Genomic DNA, 22,212 nt, shown 5'->3' with positions numbered 1-22,212 from the left:
GGCAGATGGGTTGACGTTATGACGCAGAATAGAAAATTAGTAAGATTTTGGACAATGGGCGTGGCACCGCCCACTTTTACAAGAAGGTAATTTAAAAGTTTTGCAAGCTGTAATTTGGCAGTCGTTGAAGATATCATGATGAAATTTGGCAGGAACGCTGCTACTATTACTATATATGTGCTAAATAAAATTAAGTCAAAATTCAACTCCTGTAATGATATGATGCAACAAAATACAAAAATAAAAGAAAATTTCAAAATGGGAGTGGCTCCGCCCATTTTCATTTAGTTTGTCTAGAATACTTTTAATGCCATAAGTCGAACAAAAATTTACCAATCCTTCTCAAATTTGGTAGGTACATAGATTCTATGACGGTAACTGTTCTCTGTGAAAATGGCCGAAATCGGTGGAAGCCACGCCCAGTTTTTATACACAGTCCACCGTCTGTCCTTCCGCTCCGCTGTTAACACAATAACTTTAGCAAAAACCGATATATCTTTACTAAACTTAGCCCACCTACTTATCTGAACTCACTTTATCTCGGTATAAAAAATAGCCGAAATCCGACCATAACCACGCCCACTTTATCGATATCGAGAATTACGAAAAATGAAAAAAATGCCATAACTCTATACCAAATACGCAAAAAGGGATGAAACATGGTAACTGGATTGGTTTATTGACGCAAAATATAACTTTGAAAAAAATTTTGTAAAATGGGTGTGACACCTACCATATTAAGTAGAAGAAAATGAAAAAGTTCTACAAGGCAAAATCAACAGCCCTTGGAATCTTGGCAGGAATACTGTTAGTGGTATTGCATATATAAATAAATTAGCAGTACCCGACAGATGATTTTCTGGATCACCTGGTCCACATTTTGGTCGATATCGCGAGAACACCTTCACATATACATCTAAGGGCCACTCGCTTTTAAAACCCTCATTAATACCTTTAATTTGGTATCCATATCGTACAAACACATTCTAGAGTCACCCCTGGCCCACCCTAATGGCGATATCTCGAAAAGGCGTCCACCTATAGACCTAATGCCCACTCCCTCTTAAAATGCTCAGTAACACCTTTCGTTTGATACCCATATCGTACAAACATTCTAGAGTCACCTCTGGCCCACCCTAATGGCGATATCTCGAAAAGGCGTCCACCTATAGACCTAATGTCCACTCCCTCTTAAAATGCTCAGTAACACCTTTCGTTTGATACCCATATCGTACAAACATTCTAGAGTCACCCCTGGCCCACCCTATTGGCGATGTCTCGAAAAGGCCACCTATAGACCTAATGCCCACTCCCTCTTTGATACCCATATCATACAAACACATTCTAGAGTCACCCCTGGCCCACCCTAATGGCGACATTTCGAAAAGGCGTCCACCTATAGACCTATTGCCCACTCCCTCTTAAAATGCTCAGTAACACTTTTCGTTTTATACCCATATCGTACAAACATTCTAGAGTCACCCCTGGCCCACCCTAATGGCAATATCTCGAAAAGGCGTCCACCTATAGACCTAATGCCCACTCCCTCTTAAAATGCTCAGTAACACCTTTCATTTGATTCCCATATCGTACAAACACATTCTAGAGTCACCCCTGGTCCACCTTTATGGCGATTTCTCGAAAAGGCGTTCACCTATAGAACTAAAGCCCATTCCCTTTTAAAATACTTATTACCACCTTTCATTTGATACCCATATCCTACAAACACATTCTAGAGACACCCCTGGTCCACCTTTATGGCGATATCTCGAAACGGCGGCCACCTATGGACTAAGGATCACTCCTTTTCAAAATACTCATTAACAGCTTTCCTTTGATACCCATATCGTACAAACATATTCTAGAGTCACCCCTGGTCCACCTTTATGGCGATTTCTCGAAAAGGCGTTCACCTATAGAACTAAAGCCCATTCCCTTTTAAAATACTCATTACCACCTTTCATTTGATACCCATATCCTACAAACACATTCTAGAGTCACCCCTGGTCCACCTTAATGGCGATATCTCGAAAGGGCGTCCACCGATAGACCTAAGGCCCACTCCCTCTTAAAATGCTCAGTAACACCTTTCATTTGATACCCATATCGTACAAACAAATTCTAGAGTCAGCCCTGGTCCACCTTTATGGCGATATTCCTAAATGGCGTCCATCCATAGAACTATGGCCTACTCTCTCTTAAAATACTCTTTAATACCTTCCATTTGATACACATGTCATACAACCACATTCCAAGGTTACCCTAGGTTCATTTTCCTACATGGTGATTTTCCTTATTTTGTCTCCATAGCTCTCAACTGAGTATGTAATGTTCGGTTACACCCGAACTTAGCCTTCCTTACTTGTTTATCTTTCTGATTTGCTAATTCCTGTTCTATTTTTGCAAGAGCAGGAATCTGTGCTAACACATGTACATACAACTAAACAGGTGTATTAGGAAAAATATTATGCTCAATTTTCACTCACCCATATACTCGTACTCCAACGGCGCCGGTGTAGTTGAGTGGATGTGCTGAATTCGCTGAAATAGTAGAGTCAAAAACATACATATATACCTATGATCACACTCAAACACTCAGCCAAGATCACTCGCTGGTGATCTTTGATAATGAGTGCTTTGGTAGTATCGGAGCAGCCCGCGTGATGGTAAAACGCAAAAAAAAATTAAAAGAAATCAAAATGTGTAATCAAAGAAAAAAATGTTCTTGGTGCTGAAGGCGCACTGTGTATATACGCCCTCCGGGTGTGATGTGGCAATTTATTTTGCCAATGATACTAGAAGTAAGTACCAAAAATAAAAAAATAAAAAAAATGGCAAAAATTCGAAAATATGAAAATCCCAATTTGGTGCTACCATAGGTAGCAGAAACCGTATGCAAAGGAAAAATGTGTATATGGTAGAAAGTGGGGATGAAAATACAAAGAAAAATTAAATGTCAAACTAAAGTAGAAAAATAAAAAAAAAGAAAATGAAGAAACGAAGATAAAAAAAGGTGATGGAGGCAAAAGTGCCACCATTAACTCCTGAAGTATGGAGTTAAATAAACTCAGCCTTTATATGCGCGACAAAGAAATGCTCGGCCCCGGAAATAGAGTGCCCCGTTTGCCCGTTTCCTACCAACTACTTATGCCCCCTTATGAAAATGTTTGCATGATAATGGTAATAATATGAAACAAAATATGTATATAAAAATAATAATGTTATCTGATGTAATGCCGGAAAAGCTCCTCCCTCTGCAGGTGTTTGTTGTTACTTGTGTTTTTATTTTGTGTCGTTTTGCCAAAAGTCATATGTGTTGACGGGCTGTTGTTGTGGTTGCGTCTCAATGCCGCCGGTGAAAAGGGCTGTCGATGTTGCTAATTCTATTGTGCTTTTGCAGTTGTTGTTGTGGTGTGCGCATGCAACAAATTAACTCGAATGTAGTGCTTGTGGAAGCGTAGCAATTGTTTTTGGCCGGAATGTCACCAGTGTGATGTTGTTGTTGTTGGTGTTGCGTCGCCAACGTAGTGGAGATGGTATAATTGGTGTTGAGCGGTATGTCGCCAATGTGATATAGTTGTCGTTGGGCGTTTCGCCGCCAATATATAAAAAAATTGTTGTTGTGGTTGTTGCTTCCGTATATCGCCAATATAGAGACTAACTACCGGTTGTGGTTGGTGTTGCGCCGCCGATATGACAAAAATGTTGTAGTTGTTGTTGAGCGTTATGCCGCCAATATAAAAAAACGCTGTTGTGGTTGTTGTTGAGCGTTATGCCGCCAATATAAAAAAACGCTGTTGTGGTTGTTGTTGAGCGTTATGCCGCCAATATAAAAAAACGCTGTTGTGGTTGTTGTTGCCGTATATTGCCAAAAAAAAAGGTGCTGTAGTGGTTGTTGTTGTGGTGTGCGCCACCAAATTAAAAGTGTAGTGTAGTGCGTGGTTGTTGTTGCCGGGCGTTATTTCGCCAAGAATAATGTATTTGTTTTTGGGCGGTACGCCGCCAAGAACCGTGCCCAGTGGACCCTCTCCCCAGAAAAATCAATCATGCGCTGCAATTAAATGCAAAAAAAAAAGAAAATCTCTTTAGAAAATTCAGAGGTAAAAGCGTATTTATGTACATGTACCTATACACAGTTGCCTATGGATTTTCTGTCTGCATAGTCATATACTCATCTACATACCTATATTTGTATGTAGGAGCGTAAATGACAATGCAAGTTTTCTTTTGGCTCGCTTGGGAGGTAGGCCAGGTGGATGACCCAGCTCCAGTCAAGCATGCCTGAAAAAAAAAGGAATATGTGTTCTTACCTCTTGCAGAATTTATTGACAGAAAACTGCTTCCAGCTCTTTGCACGTACCGCGGAAACTTTCGACGCGCACAAACTTTCAAAAATGCGATTAAATTCGCGCACTGCAAACTTTGTTAACTTTTTTTTTTTTTTCACTTTCGTTTAAAAGCGCGCACTTCACTTTTGAATATCACCACTAGACTTGCACTGGACACTGTTAAAACAAGACTTTGGCCCGTTGACTCAGTTTTCCCCTTCTTATAGCCACCGCCGTGGTAAGGAACGTTACCCAGAAAACGGAAAATTCCTACCTATACAAGCTAAACCTTCTTTTCGGCTTTCCCGTATTTTCCATCTATACAATCATGCACTCATACATCCATACGCTTACCGCTCCACCAAAAGAACACCTACACAGATACATTTGGTTCGTGCCTTGACCGCTCGCACCGATGCATTCACACGCTCATAGCCTTGTACAAATACACATCCGCATACATAATACCGAACAGAACAAACACATAGTTACATATCATTCGTCAAGGCTGCTAGGTTGTTAGCAACATGGTGAAATTTTACTTATTATAACAACATGATGCCAAGCGCAACATCTTACTTCCGTGGTAACATTGTGTTCACTATAGGTACAATGTTGTTAATGTTAATGTTATTATGTTAATATTATTTTACTGGCAGCATTGCGGCTAAGGTACGGACCTGGACACAAAACACACAAACACATAGACGCATATACACTCTGCCACTCATTTAAGCCAGTATGGAGACAGGCTGTCGTTACAGTTCCTTTCCAGGTCTTCAAGCTACAGTTTGAGAAGACCGCAGCAGTGAACAACTGGAATGCGGAAGATAAAGTTGCTGCACTGTTCGTGGCATTGAAAGGGCCTGCAGCGGAAATCTTACAGACGATTCCAGAGTACGAATGGAACAGTTATGAAACATTGATGGCTGCTGTAGAACGATGTTATGGAAGCGAGCATAGGAAACAGATATTCCAAATTGAGTTGCAAAACCGTCACCAAAGAGCGAATGAGACTTTGCAGGAGTTTGCCTCGGATGTTGAAAGGTTAGCTCATCTCGCAAATGCGGACGCACCCGTGAAATACACCGAGAGGGTAAAAATCCAGAGTTTCATAAATGGCATACGGGACGTGGAAACGAAGCGAGCTACATACGCAAACTCAAAGCTGACATTTGCTGAAACGGTATCACATGCATTGACTCAGGAAACGGCCTCACTATTGAGTAAACCAGCATACAAAGCTCATCGTGTGGAAGTGGAAAGACCAGATTGGGTAGACACAATTTTGGAAGCACTGAAGGGATCACAACAGAAAAATGCCGGAGTTATTAAATGTTTCAAGTGCGGCAACCCAGGTCATATTGCACGACATTGCAGCAGCGGTCCCAATAGCTCCAACAATGTGGGTGGTCGTAAACGCAGAGCAGAAGGTGATGAGCAAATCTCCAAGACCACTCAATCGCTAAACTAAATCGAGTCAGCCGCAAGGGGCGACAGCTGGCTCCCGCAACTGAATGCCCCATAATCTCTATCTCGCAGATTGGAAGAAGATCGAGCAATCTTACTGTTGGAGGACATGTGGACGGAAAGGAACGTTTACTGACTTTAGATACGGGTGCATCTCATTCCATCATTCGAGCGGATTTAGTCAACAAAAAGATAAGACCATTGCTTGGAGCAAGATTACGTACAGCCACGGGAGAGGACACCCAGGTAATTGGAGAAGTAGAATGTGAAGTCGCAATTGGGAACGTCACGGTAGTACACAATTTTATAGTGGCAGAAATTGTTGATGAAATCATAATTGGAGTGGACTTCTTAATCGACCAGGGCATCAAGATCGACATGCAAAGCATGACGATGCGATATAAAAACATGGATGTACCACTTAATTTCGGCTAGGAGAGAGGCTACAGCAGTAAACGAGTGCTGGTGGAAGAGAGTCAGCAAATACCACCAAAATCCGAAGCAGTCATCTGGGCAAAGGTTGATGGAGATTGTGGGACAAACAAATTGTGGGTTGCCGAAGCAGCAAAAAAATCAGCACTAAACATACTTGTAGGAAAAACCCTGGCTATGACAAAACAAGATAGACGTATTCCGGTAAGAGTACTCAATGAGTTCAAGTCATCACTCAAACTGACTAAAGGAGCTATTTTGGGAAGATGCCAAGAGGCTGAAGTAGTTATTAACTTTGAACAGCTCCAGGAACACGTTTCAGCTAGTAATACTGATCTTTCAAATGACATCACGGCATGGACGCAGGGGCTAGAGGAAACATATCAGAGTAAGGCAAAACAACTGCTCCTAAAGTACGCAAACATATTTGACCAGGATGATTCTAAACCAGGCCGCACCAACGTTATGAAACATCAAATTGACGCTTGAGATGCGAGGCCGATCCGTCAAGCTCCACGTAGTGTTCCACTGACGAAGAGGGAAGTTGTGAGTCAAATCATTTAAGAAATGAGAGACAGCGGCGTCATCGAACCATCAGCTAGTCCATGGAGCTCAACGGTAGTAAAGTGTAAAAAATAAGGATGAAAAAAAGAGGTTTTGCGTGGACTACCGGAAGTTGAATGACGTAACGAAAAAGGATAGCTACCCATTGCCAAGAATTGACGACACTCTGGACTCGCTATCTGGTACGAAATGGTTTTCCACACTGGACTTGAAAAGCGGCTACTGGCAAGTTGAAGTGAAGGAGGAAGATAAAGAGAAAACAGCCTTCAGTGTGGGTGATGGTCTTTGGCAATTTACAGTGATGCCTTTTGGACTTTGTAATGCACCAGCTACTTTTGAGAGACTCATGGACCAGGTACTGAAAGGACTACATTGGAAAACATGCTTGGTGTACCTGGACGACATCATCGTATTGGGCAAGAATTTTGATGAACATCTTAAGAACTTGGAGGAAGTTTTCCAGAGAATAGCTGGCGCTGGTCTGAAGTTAAGTCCCAAAAAGTGTGCGCTGTTTAAAAAGGAAGTAAATTATTTGGGTCACAAGGTAACGACAGAGTGCATCTGCACTGCGAACGAAAAGATAGAGGCTGTAAAGGATTGGCCAATACCACAGAACCTACATGAATTGAGAAGTTTTCTTGGGCTGTGCACATAAAGCAATACACAATACAATACAATATATATATGCATAAACACATCTACCTTACCATAGGGAAGATTTTATTTTTCAGGTTTCACGAAACTACAGAGGCGGTGCGATAATTCCTATTTTTCGATTTCGCTACTTTTATAAAATTTTCTTTTCACAACAGTAATAATATTACATAACTTGGGTTTAAATTTTTATTATTTTATTCCTTTTGTTTATTTAACCTTTTTTTTGTATTTTTTTTTTCACACGCATATAAATGGATGTATACATACATATATGTATTTATTATTTATTTTTATTGATGTCAGGGTTAGGTATTAGTAATAAGTTAGATTAATAGATATTTTTTTGGATTCCAATTAATTTTAGTCTGGATTTATTTTCGTGAATTTGTAGTTCAACTAAATTAATTATATAATAAATTAATTGTAAAATTTCCAGTTAAAATCTGATTGTTTTCTTCATTTGGTCATTGGATCATTTGGTCTCGCTTTGAATGGGTTGGAAGTCCAAATAATATGTCAGGCTAGATAGACATCTAATTGGTGTAGGTGTTGCACGGGCGCATTAGAGGGAACGTAGATGTGAGGTTACCGTGACGGACTAGACAGATTAGGGATATGGGACATTGACGGACGGACACATGTCAGGCAAAGGGGACGTTGCTAAATTTCGGAGTCACAGCGACGTGCAAGGCTGCGTTAAAGTTTTACGCAGAGTGGGTGGGATGACTCCACCTGACACGGACAGGCCTTTCCTTCCAGCTTTTCTCTTTATTCCCCATGTTTCTCTCCTAGTCATGAATTCAAATTTGTTTATATAACTGTAGGTAAGGCGGGTGAGCAAAAACTCACCCCACTCGACGAGCTAGCAGGGGCCTGCCACCATGCCACATGCCACCTCCGCCTTACCCCAACAGCCAGTAACTTTCCATTTTTACCATTTCTTCTTTGTTCTACCTTATACTTGGTTTTCTTCTTCTTCAATTGCTATGAATATTCCTGTCTTCTTACAAACGCTATAGCCCAATTTATTAATTTCATTTTTCCCTTCCAAATTTCTTCGTAATTGCCGCAAAATTTGTTTTTTTTTTCAGTTTTTCGTACCGAATTCCGAATATTAATAGCCCAATTTTCCGTTTTATTTTCTTTCAGTTTACTAAAATGTTTAAATTATGAAAATTAGTTTCAATTTCTCTGTCACCTTCTTCGCTCCTTTTCTTCGACAGGACAGACGAACGTTGTAGTGGCAACATCGCTTGAACACATTTGCTGTGATCAGTGCCACTATAACAATACGAGGGAGGATACTTAGCTTACCGTAGGAGTTCCTTATAAAAGCTGCAACGCTTGCATAAGTGGGATCCTGCGGTAAAGCAAGTATAATAATAGGGAGGCGCTTCGAGTGCAGGCCACTGTTTAAGCTACTGTGCAAGCAGTCCAGCACTGCTTGTACATGAGGTTTACAGTGAGCCTTCACCACGGTTGTTTGCGGCAGTGTGGCAGCCAAGCTTTGGGTCATGGCTTAGAGGTTTGATGTGCCACACTGAACGGACGGAGTGACAAAAAAAAAACAAATGACCTGGACTTAGACAAATCACTGACAAACGACTCGCATCCCCTACGACCTTGCCGAGGTGCAACACCGACACACACAAAAAGCATACACGAAAAATTTAACAGATATAACAATAACAAAGAAATCAGAAAGATTTTTTTTACTACGCGTGTACTTATAACCTACATAGATTCTGATACATTTGTATGTACATAGATATTTACATATGTACATACATATATTTTGTAGTTTATTTAATTTTTTTTTGCAATTTTTCTTTTATGCGCAAACGTTTGAATTTTTACAAAATTTCCTCTTAAAGTGTTGTTGGAGTTTTAAGTTTTTTTTTTTATTTTACCTTTTTTGTAATATTAGTGAATTTTTATACCAAATTGGTTGATAGTAACTAAGACCCTTTTTCTGAATTTTTTTTTTAATATTTTTATCAATAGATAAATTTTATTATTAAGAATTTAAATTTTTTTATTTTATTTTTTATTTTTTTTTTATTTTCTATTTTGCTTAGTTTGAATTTTTTCTTCGAAATATTCTCTTCAGTTTTTTTATATTATTATATTTTTTATACATTCTTTGTTATTATATTGAAATTTTATCTCTACCTATTTATTATTATTAAAATTCTGTGGTAATATAGTTTGTTGTTATAAATACATTTTTATTTACAACCCCTTGAAGTAGTGGCTTTTGGGTTTTGAATTTAAATCTGGTTGAATTTTCCAAAAAAAAAAAAAAAATTTTTTATAGGACTACTTGCTGATTACCTATTTTGGCAAACCTCCAAAATATTTTTGTTAGATTTATATACATATATATTCTTTTTTTTCTTCGTTGAATTTCATTATATCTTCTAATAGCAGTTTTGAAGTTCAGTTGATTGCTGAAAGATATATTTTTAATTATTTTTAGTTTAACCAAATAATTATTTTTGGGTACCTGGGATTTATTACACAATCCCTCAAATTTTTTTGTGATTGTTTTTGCCTTTTTTACTATCGCTTAACCTAACGACAGGGTTAGAATTTGTCTTGGCGTGCTTATTTAGGTCCATGACCCACCGAGATGGAAGAAGTTGGACCTGGACAAGTGGCATGTTACATTTTACGGTACAAGTAAGGGGATAACGGTGGAGAGCTTCCTTTTTAGAATTGAGAAGTTGCAATATATCGCACTTCTAGCCCTTCACCGATGTCCATTGTCTCGTAACGGGCTCTGCCTTGAAGTGGTACTGGCAAGTTCTAGAAGATCATGCCGATGAACCCGACTTTGGGTATTTAGAGCTGAAAACAGAACTTCTAGCACACTTCAAGACAGCAGAGTCCGATTACGAGATAATTCGAGAAATTATGGACCGTAAACAACAGCCACAGGAAGGGTTCGACGACTTCTACGGTGAGGTCCATAATCTAACTTTCCGCCTGCGGAAGAAGATACAGGAGAAGGAATTAGTAGGAATAATCCGAGGAAACCTGAAACCCTAACTTAACCTTCGCATCTAAAATTGAAACGCTGACTGAGCTTAAGGCAGAATGTAGGCGGGCGGAGCGGCTAATTAAAGAAAACCGAAGCAGAGCCAAGCCGGTCAACGAGGTCGAATATCCCGAAGTGACACCTGGGGATGAGGGAATGAACCGGAAACCCGTGGACGCGATCGCGAATCATGTAAAATCAAAGACAGCATTCCAACAACAACAAACACACCCAATGCCGGGGGGTGTGCCCCAGCCTTTCAGTAACCCCAAACTCACCACCAATTCTTTTTGTGCGTCTCCTTTTCACCTGATTTTATGTTTTTCGTGTGGTATGCCTGTCGACTTTTTCGTTAAAAATCCGTCCGAGTTGAAGAAAGAAAATCACTGTAAATCGGTCCTTTCATAATATGGTATTTTTTCGTGTGGCGGCGATATGTCTTTTTGTGTTTTCAAAGCGGGTAAGGGAAACTCCCAACTGGCGGAGATTGCCGGAAGCTCTCGCCACGGCACAGACTGCCCGGAGACCAACCCAGCTTCCAAATTTTAAAAAGAACAGATAATAGTTCAAATAGTGGAAACGCAGGGGTATCGAAAGTCGAGCCAAAAGGTCTGCACCAAAGAAAGTTGGATTATGAGGCCGCTAGACATCGAATTTTTTGTGAAGAAATGTTAGCAAGGAAGAGAAGTAGGAATTATAAGAAAATAAAGAAAATGAGAGATGTGAAAAATATTATGAAAATAATTTTTAATAAGATAGTGTCAACAATTGTCACGTTGAAGGGCGACAACCGTTTCTTCGCTCAAACGAAGATCGGTGATAGGGATGTCTTAGCCTTGCTGGCGCTAGTTGCCTAGGGAAAAATTATGAAAAGGCAGAGAGGGTAGCATCATCCCATTAAATAATCAAAATATACGCACAGCGAATGGCGGCGAAACGCCGGTGGTTGGTGCTATCACTCTGTCTGTCTTTTGGGATGGAGTGTCAGGCCTCCAGCAAGAGGTTTATTTATGGGTAGACTTTTGGCAGACTTTCGATCTAAATGTTGTTAGTTGGGGGGTTAGCACGCGTTTAACCCACACTGCCGTGGCAGAACTTGTACCCACCGAAGGCGATTTATCTTTTGATGCCGTGCAGCATGTCCTTACGAGAGAGCAAACTGTGGCTTTAGAAGAGATCAAGGCGCAGTTCCCATCATTTGCTGTTTTGGGTTAGTGAAAACCAACGTAGAAGAACATGTAATCGAAGTTTTGGATGAGAATCTCCCAGTCAAACAGAGGCACCATCCAATATCACCAGCGATTCAAGAACTTGTCTTTGAAGAACTAGACAGGATGCTGAGTCTAGGGGTGATTGAGGAGAGCAATAGTAGCTGGAGCTCTCCCGTATCGCTGGTGATAAAAGGGGAAAAGAAGCGTCTCTGCCTCGACGCGAGGAATGTCAATGAGCGGACTATAAAAGACGCTTATCCACTTCCGAACATTGACGGGATTCTCAGCCGGCTTCAAAACTCTAGGTTTATTTCGGCCATCGACCTAAAGGATGTCTTTTGGAAAATACCGCTCGAAAAGAAATCAAGAGAAAAGACAGCTTTTACAGTGCCAGGGCGTCCCCTATATCAATACACAGTCATGCCGTTTGGACTGTGTAACGCAGCACAAAGAATGTGTAGACTTATGGACAAGGTTATACCCGCTTCTTTACTTGATGCCGTGTTTGTGTATTTAGATGATTTGTTGGTATGTTCCGTAGATTTTGCGTCCCATTTATGTTTGTTGGAAAAGGTCGCGAAATGTTTACGTGAAGCTAACCTTACCATTAATGTGGAAAAAAGTAAATTTTGTTTCAAAGAAGTTAAATACCTAGGCTATGTAGTGGGCGATGGATGCATCCGAACCGATGCGAGCAAGGTTGCTGCTGTGAGGGATTTTTCCGAACCGAAAACACCAAGACAGCTCCGACGGTTTCTAGGGATGTCAGGCTGGTACCGTCGTTTTATCCAAGACTACGCGACCATTGCAGCTCCGCTGCACGACTGTCTCACTAAAGATAAAATTAAAAAGCACTGATGTGAATGTTGAAGATTCGAGTTCAACGCTCAGCTCCCGAAAAGCTAGCTGATGAAGAAGCGAAATTCAGAAACATGTCCTAGTAACCATCGCCGTTTGTAAACTTACAAATTTCTCTAATATCAATTATAAAATTAAAAAATATGACAGACGAAGCAAGAAAGTCGTTCGAGCGACTAAAGGAGAGCCTTATCTCTCCTCCCGTACTGGTACATCCTGACTTTGACAGACGTTTCTACATCCAGTGCGATGCTTCTACAGACGGAGTGGGCGGGGCACTTTTTCAGTTAGACGACGAGAAGAACGAACAACCGATAGCTTACGTTTCCGCCAAAGTAAATAAAGCCCAGCGAACCAAGACAAACTTCCGCACTTATGCGTGTCAGACGGACTCAGTTTCACAGGGAAGACGATCTTCAACAGGGCCAGACCTGGAAGCTCTGGGTACCATCGGAACTGCATGCAGGATTGGTGGACGCTTCTCACAGCTCACCTTCAGCGGGGCACGGAGGCATCCATAAGACGTTAGCCCGTATACGTGAGAAATATTACTGGCCTGGTATGGTGATCGATGTGCAAAGATATGATATAGATTGTGATGTCTGCAAAGGAAATAAGACCCAAAATTCTTTCCACCGACCACTCATAGGCAAGCAGCACGTAACTGAACGATTGTTTATTGACTTTATGGGCCCATACCCACGTACGTGTGATGGAAATGTTTATGTATTTGTGTGTCTTGACCATTTTTCTAAGTTCGTCTTTTTAAAACCTATGCGTAGCGCCACGTCTGTAGAAATAGTTAATGCCCCTATTACCGTTTACAACTCAACTCTGGTTGAGTTGAAATTTCGCAATTTGGTATTACAGATTACAACTCAACCTGTCAAAAAAAATGTCGGTTGAGTTGTCTAGTCTAATAACTTTTTGTGGCATTACCGTTTACAACCTTGTGTTGGTGTAGTTGTCAAAAACGTCAAAAACTTACAACTGATTATTAGCAGTTGTCTCATAAAATTTTGCAGTTGTTTTGAAAAAAGGTAACATTTTACAAGACGGTTCACCACCTAATTTTTAACAAAAATTTTCAAAGTTGGTATCAAAAGACACCTTTCGACCTCCAATTTTAGAATCCGAAAACAAAAATTTAAAATTTAATTTTTATCATATCTTTCGGTTCAAATTTTCATGTGGTTGTTGTATTTTGCCAGATTTGTTGTACATACTAATGCAGAAAGGCGTTGGACCCACCCAGGGTTGTTTTTAAAAATCGTGACCGAAGGCCGCCAACGCAGAAAGATGTTCTGTGCAAAAAAACTATGGATCGGGCCTCATATTTTGGGCCCTCTAGGGGCCATTTTGTGGGTTTTTGTGAATATTTTTCGACAGAAATGAAATTTTTAATTTTCGCTTTCTAATCCTAAAAGCGGAAATCGAAACGCGTCTTTTGACACTACCTTTGATAAGAGTTAGATGGTGCACGGTCTCATAAAACGTTACCAAAAAAAACGTAAAATTTAAAGCCGGTAGTTAAACCTTTTTTAATCAAACAAATATCTACAATTTTGTACACATTTATAGAAAAAACAACGTTAAAACGAAGGAATAACTTTTTGACTTTATGGAGCGACATTCCGAAGTTGGACGAGGCTGGCCGCAGTTCGGATGCAACCAAAAAGGGTGAAATTATGCGAACGTGAGTCCCGGTGATACTAATCACTACTCCTGGGAATCCTGTTTTAGAGTAAAATACAATTTTTGCTGTTTGGGTTTTAATCCACTTCGCACTAATATGCTCCTCAATAATATCTAAGACCTCTTTGACAACTATAGATGTTGTAGGTTGTGCCAGTCCAACACTAAAATCATTTCCACAGCATTTTTGATAACAGCCGTCAGCAAGGAATCGGAGTGCAGCGCATAATTTTAAAATATGAGGTACAGTCGTCCCTCGAACGCGTTTGCGGAAATGACCCTTAATTTCGTTTAGTAAGGAGCAAAATGCTTCCTTACTTAACCGAAAATAGCTTACAAATCTTCAAAATAACTACATTAGAATCTTATCAATTGTCACTTTTTAAACGTTTTCCTACTTGGTGCTTGGTAATTCCAAGGGATTGGAGTGATCGCGTAAATTTTTTCTTATTCGCAACATTACGAATTTGACGCATTTGTCCCAAACATTTTCGTCGTTATAAAAAAATTCTATGCTAATATCCATTTTGTTATTAATAAAGAATCACTTGCAAATGTTTAAATTTTAGCCACAAATTGTTCAGCTGTTCATTTATCTGTCAAATCATCACTTTCTTAGCTTGGCAGCACCAATTCAACTTCAACTGAAATAAGTTGTAATTCGTAATACCAAACAGGAGTTGAGTTGTCTGAAAGTTGAGTTGTTTTAATTACAATCCAACTAAGTTGAGTTGTATACCGTAATAGGGGCATAAGTTTTTAGAAAGAGAGGTATTTCACATCTTTGGAGTTCCGGAATACGTCCATCCTGATAATGGCAAACAATTTGTCTCTGATCTTTTCGTGAAATTTTTAGGGAAGTATGGAACAACTCACATCCGAACGGCTTTCTACTCTCCACAAGGGAATGCAGCGGAGAGAGTAAATCGCTCAGTGCTACAAATCGTGAGGTAATTTATTAAAGAGAACCAAAAGAATTGGGATAAGTACATCAGTGATGCAGCTTTTACCCTGCGCAGTGCGGTACACACTTCCATAGGTTGTGCACCATACTATGCCACTTTTGGCATGACAATGATGCAACATGGGGCATCCTATGAAGTGTGTCGCAAACTAGGATCCGTTCAAGATTCGGATATAGAGATATATACGCGAGCAGATAAATTACAAGCAATAAGAGATACTATTATGAGGGAATTGAAGCTAGCACATGAGCGAAGCCAAAAGGTTTACAATACTCGGAGCAAAGATGTGAAATTCCAACCCGGACAAGTGGTATACCGCCGAAATTTCAAGCAGAGTTCGAAAATTGAAAACTACAATGCAAAACTTGCCCCTAAGCAAGTAAAGTGTATAATCCTCAAAGTCCTCATTGGTAACTCCATGTATAAACTCGGAGATACAAGTGGCAAGAAAATCGGCGCATACCACGCTAAGGATATCTTTGTTGCGTAATTACATGTTGAATGTTCGTTTGTTGTTATATGTTAAATTTAGATAGGTGTTATGTTTTCTAGCTTTAATTTGTGACTTGACCATGAAAGTAATTATTTATGCAATTATTTATATTTATGACTATTTGTTTACTTGACTTTAATGACTTATTCATTTATTTATTTTTTTTTTTATTATTTATTGTAATTTTTTTACTCTTGTAATATTTTCTTCTACTAACTGACTGAAAACTGTGATATAGATTTAGATGCATAACTGTGATATAGGCTTAGATACTTGCCAGTGATATAACTTTAGATTTAACCCGCATGTCCTTCTAGTCCGTAAAATAAGCATACATCTGGGATATTAGTTTTAGTGGTGGAAAATTGAATAATTCTGCGTGCTGCCCCTATACGAGTTTAACCTAGACCCTGAATAATCGAGGGAATAGGGAATATCCCGGCTTTAGGTCGTGGGACGAGGCCACACGTTAGGCGCATCAAGGGAAAGGGATTACAGACTGCGCTTTGAATTTTTTTAAACCCATGCTCCATGCTGCAAGCAACATCGGTGGATGCGAGCCTGTAGCGGAAGCCTGTTGGTTAATGCAGGGTTAATCATATTCGAACATCTACGTAGGTATCTGTGTGCTTACGCCAACAGAGCTATGTATACATGTGTTAGTAACTGGTAGAAAGCAAACACATGTATAGAGATGTACGAATATGTATCTGTTAGTATATGTGGAGATAGTTCGTGTAAATTTGTAGATACCGTATCCCGCCAATGTGAGATTGTGTGTATTGGGTCCTTCGTCTTTGAGTGAAAAAGGAAAACGGGAAACCTTCAGCTTGTGAGGATTGCTTACCAAACGAGCAAACGGCTTTTTGCAATATCAAAAGCGACTTGAACATAAACGGAAGTGTCTAGTGTGAAGTTTATTTTAAAAGTGCCAAAAGCTTTTTTAAGTTTGGGCTTTTTTTCCTGTTAGCCGTGTTAACGGACCCACGACAAAGTCCCGGTATGCTGTACCCTGTCCAGGAGTTATATAGGTGAGTCTAGTGAAGCCCCTTTTTCTAAACCCCTGTGCATGTGAACTAAATAGTGAAAATAAATCGAAAATAAAAATAAAAATGCATAAAATAATATAAAATGATAAAATAAAATAAAACTGTAAAATAATAGTAAAATACCTAATTTCTAATAATAATGTGCATAATAAATAATATTTAAAAATAACTTTCTAAAATAAAATTAAATTAAATTCATTTAAAATAAAATAAAATAAAAATTAAAATTAAAATAAAATGAAAATAAAATTGAAATAAAAATAAAATTAAAATAAAATGAAACTAAAATTAAAATAAAATAAAATGAAAATAAAATCAAAGTAAAATATAGGGAAATATAAACAAACACAGAGCAATATTTAAGTAAAAGGATAAGAAGTTCACATGCATGCATCGAATTTTTTTCTGAGTACTTGTCCTTAAGTCACTTCTTATTTTCTTCTCTGAATAGGAAGCCAAAACTACAAATTACACTAAGACAGCCTAATATTCAATAAGGAGCAGAGGAAACATAAGTGCGGTGCCGAACCCCACGCAGAGACAAGAAAGGTGTCTCACTACGCTCCTGGCCGGCACCGAGGATTTTTGGATGACATAGCGCAACAGAGGAGAACAACGAAGAGGGGAGGAGCAAGTCTCGAGCCACGGCCGAGCAGAGATCAAAAATTAATCAACATTTTTTTTGGGGTTTTTTTTTTGTATTTTTTTGTTGGTATAATATCTGCATTTGGTTTTTTTAATAGACTATTTAGTTTTCCGCATGTAAATTGATCTTGATCTGTTTATTTTTATTTGAGTTGATTTATCTTAAAATTTTTTTGGCAAATAATTTTCGTGTCACCCTAATGTAAAACCTCTTAAGCTTTTAGTTTCCTAATTTTTGGCTAATATATATATTGTAACGAATGTTAGCAGCACTGAGCAATGCTATCGTCTCTAAGCCGATGCTAAGCAGTGACGTGAATGCACATCAATAATTCAATCATTATGTATCTACATAAACGAAACAATAACTGCGTCTACATATATGTACCATGTACATATACGAGCAGCGGAGAGTCAATGCACAAACACATGCATATATCTTATCTGAGTTGTCACAAGAGAGAGCAATAATTTGTGCACGTAGTTGTGGCTGGCGATTTTGTAGCCGAAATTAACTAGTAAGTTCTGGAAATCGAAGAGCCTAGATGTATGCAGCGTAAACTATAAAAGCGGCACAAGCGAGTAAAAAGTAATTCAGTTTGAGTTGAGCTATCAATCAGTTTGATTAAGCACGCGATCTGGCGGCCAATAGTAGAGTTTCATTTGATTTATCAATCAGTTTGGTTATTAAGCCAGCGAGTAGCAAAGTATAAGTGTTATTGTGAAGTACTTTAATAAAGGTCATTTTTCCATTGTTCAATATTGGAGTTATTTATTCAACAGTTTAGTGATTCGAACTTAGCAGAGGATTGCAAACAAGAGGATTTGCAAGTAAATTCGTTACAATTGGTGTCAGAAGAGGAATTGTTGAATAAATTCCAGAGGACAACAAGGACATGGCAAAGTTCAGTGAATTGAAGATCCAGCAACTAAAGAAGGAGTTGGAGAGCCGTGGATTGAATACAAGCGGCGTTAAACTGGAACTTCAGGCACGGCTACGAGAGGCAATGGAATTAGAAGGAATTGATGTGGAAGAGTATGTCTTTCATCTTGATGGCGAGGAGACAACAAAAATTGAAGAGAAAAACGAAACATCGCAGACAATTACCAGCACAGACTTGAACATGATATTGGCTGCAATAACTGCTCAAACATCGACAGTAACATCCAAGATGGAAGCGCAAGAGGCACGTATAACAGAAATATCATCACAAATATCCACCAACATGTCATTACAACTGGAAGAACAGAAAACGTATATGTCATCACAGATGGAATCCCAAGAGACACGAATAACATCGAAGATGGAGGAACAGAAGACGTATATGATATCCCAACTGGAATCGCAGGAAACCCGTATAACATCACAATTGGAAGAGCAGAAGACATATATGGCATCCCAGCTGGAATCACATGAGACACGTATTTCAGAAATGTCGACACAGATTACATCAAAGATGGAAACACAACTGAAAGAGCAAGAGGCGCGTATATCATCAAAACTCGAAGCGCGTATGGACGAGAAAATAACGCAGTTTGAAGAAAAATTCGAGGCAGAGGTGGATGCGTTGAGAGGTCATATACAGGCATTGCAACTTAATCGGCCGGCTGCTTCAGCGAGTAATACGAAGGTAAAAACTCCATCTTTTGACGGTTCTGTTCCTTTCCAGGTCTTCAAGCTACAGTTTGAGAAGACCGCAGCAGTGAACAACTGGAATGCGGAAGATAAAGTTGCTGCACTGTTCGTGGCATTGAAGGGGCCAGCAGCGGAAATCCTACAGACGATTCCCGAAGGAGAGCGGAACAATTATGAAGCATTGATGGCTGCTGTAGAACGACGTTATGGAAGCGAGTACAGAAAACAGATATTCCAAATTGAGTTGCAAAACCGCTACCAAAAAGCGAATGAGACTTTGCAGGAGTTTGCCTCGGATGTTGAAAGGTTGGCTCATCTCGCAAATGCGGACGCACCCGTGGAATACACCGAGAGGGTAAAAATCCAGAGTTTTATAAATGGCATACGAGACGTGGAAACGAAGCGAGCTACATACGCAAACCCAAAACTGACATTTGCTGAAACGGTATCACATGCATTGACTCAGGAAACGGCCTCACTATTGAGTAAGCCAGTTTTCAAAGCACGCCGTGTGGAAGTAGAAAGGCCAGAGTGGGTAGACGCAATATTGGAGGCGCTGAAAGGATCGCAAAAGCGGAGTGAAAAAGTTATCAAATGCTTCAAATGCGGGAAGTCCGGTCACATTGCACGTCATTGCGATCTTGGCCTTAATAGTTCCAACAATGTGAGTGGGCGTAAACGCAAAGCTGGAGGAGATGAGCAAGAGCGAGTAAGAGGTAGAGAGCTAGATCCAGCTATTGAATGTCCTGTGATATCTGTGTCGCAGATTGGAAGGAAATCAAGCAGTCTTACCATCAGAGGGAATGTGGATGGTAAAGAGCGTGTACTGACTGTAGATACGGGGGCATCTCATTCCTTGATTCGATCTGATTTGGTCTACAGGAGAGTAAAGTCATTACCTGGAGCAAGGTTGCGTACGGTCACAGGCGAGTATAATCAAGTCCAAGGCGAAGTGATATGTGAAGTATTGATTGGAAGGTCATGGTTCTACACAAATTTGTTGTGGCGGAGATTGTTGATGAAGTATATTGGGAGTGGATTTCTTGGTTGACCATGACATCAAGATCGATATGCAGAGAAGGGTGATGCGTTATGAGAACCAAGATGTACCACTTAACTTTAGTTTGGAAAAAGGGTTCAGCAGTAATCGGGTACTGGTGGAGAAGACTCGACGAAGGCCACGAAATTCAAAGGTAAAGGTTGATGGAACAAATGGGCCAAACAAATCAAAGCCGAAGATACCTGTGAGCGAAACACTGGCGTACTAAAACGAAGAAAGAATGCAAGGGTGGTTTCAAGCCAAGGCACACTACTGTTGTGAAGCGTCGGAACGATATTGATTATGCAAAGCAAGTCCGTCCAGCGCAAGCTCTGCGAAAGTAGTTCTTCATTGGTCCGAGCAACAGAGTGCGAGGGAACGATCCAGAATAATGAGTAGTAAGATGGAACACAGGTACGACAAGGAAAATAATTCGGAACGTTTCCGGGAGGGAGATTTAGTACTGCTATACAACCCTCACCGGCGGAAAGGTGTTCCATCCAAATATCGGTGCAGTTGGGAAGGCCCGTACAGAGTTGTGAAGACGATCAGTGATGTCATCTGCCGCATACAAGCAATTGAGAAATCACGAAATAGAAGAGTGGTACATTGGTGATGCTAGCAGGGTTTAGATCGAGAGATTTGTCTGATCGGGACGATCAGACTTAGGTGGAGGGCAGGTGTAACGAATGTTAGCAGCACTGAGCGATGCTATCGTCTCTAAGCCGATGCTAAGCAGTGACGTGAATGCACATCAATAATTCAATCATTATGTATCTACATAAACGAAACAATAACTGCGTCTACATATATGTACCATGTACGTATACGAGCAGCGGAGAGTCAATGCACAAACACATGCATATATCTTATCTGAGTTGTCACAAGAGAGAGCAATAATTTGTGCACGTAGTTGTGGCTGGCGATTTTGTAGCCGAAATTAACTAGTAAGTTCTGGAAATCGAAGAGCCTAGATGTATGCAGCGTAAACTATAAAAGCGGCACAAGCGAGTAAAAAGTAATTCAGTTTGAGTTGAGCTATCAATCAGTTTGATTAAGCACGCGATCTGGCGGCCAATAGTAGAGTTTCATTTGAGTTATCGATCAGTTTGGTTATTAAGCCAGCGAGTAGCAAAGTATAAGTGTTATTGTGAAGGACTTTAATAAAGGCAATTTTTCCATTGTTCAATATTGGAGGTTATTTATTCAACAGTTTAGTGATTCGAACTTAGCAGAGGATTGCAAATACAGAGGATTTGCAAGTAAATTCGTTACAATATGTATACAATGTACACATATGTGTCTAGAGATAAATACATATATGAATGTCATTAGACCCTTACTTGGCCCCACCTGTTTTTTTGTTCATATTAATTTGTTCATTTTTTTTATTTAGTTTTTTTTCCAAGAATCACTGTCCCCGTCTTTTTTTTCATTTGCCGATCATTAGTCTTTTCTTTATTTGTCTCACTCTTTACTAATAATCTTTAGTTTACTTGCTTCCATTTTTAATAGTTTTCTAAAGTTTATTTTTATTTTTTTGTTTTTATTTTTATCTGGTTAACATTCTTTCCTTCTAAATTACCTTTTCTTTTTCAGTGTTTTTCTACGGAATCACGATTCTCGTTTTGTTCAGCCACTTTTTTGTTCTTTCTTTTTAATTAAATTAATTAAATATTTTCTGTTCGCACAATAACAAAGAAGGAGTATTCTGCTTTGATCCGGACCGCGACCGCATGTCCGAATAACGTCAAAGCAAAATATCTTCTCTCCCATTGCCGATAGTTGATTGGAAAACTTCCAACATAAAGTCTCTTAGGTATATGATACATATTTATGTGCTCTTGAATTTTCAGCTACCCTCCCCATCCGACGCAGGCGCCTTCGTTGCTGGTAAGATCGGTGAGTGCTAATATTTAAGGTACACATTTCTGAGACAATACACTATATATACATTTGCATATATATATGTATAAACACATCTACCTTACCATAGGGAACATTTTATTTTTCAGGTTTCACGAAACTACAGAGGCGGTGCGGTAATTCCTATTTTTCGATTTCGCTACTTTTATAAAATTTTCTTTTCGGTTCTTATTTTACCGCGGGTCGAACGTCACAACAGTAATA

General features: G+C 39.5%; 1 protein-coding gene across 4 annotated transcripts in view; it reads right to left on the bottom strand.

Moving 5' to 3' along the window:
* The window catches only part of LOC137253063 (protein transport protein Sec24C-like), a 584,014-nt gene that overhangs the window by 169,647 nt on the left and 392,155 nt on the right, over positions 1-22,212 (bottom strand). The gene's annotated exons all lie outside the window — the stretch shown is intronic.

The sequence above is a fragment of the Eurosta solidaginis genome, chromosome 5, assembly GCF_040869045.1.
Source record: "Eurosta solidaginis isolate ZX-2024a chromosome 5, ASM4086904v1, whole genome shotgun sequence".
Taxonomy (NCBI): domain Eukaryota; kingdom Metazoa; phylum Arthropoda; class Insecta; order Diptera; family Tephritidae; genus Eurosta; species Eurosta solidaginis.
This window is presented reverse-complemented; position numbering and strand designations above follow the sequence as displayed.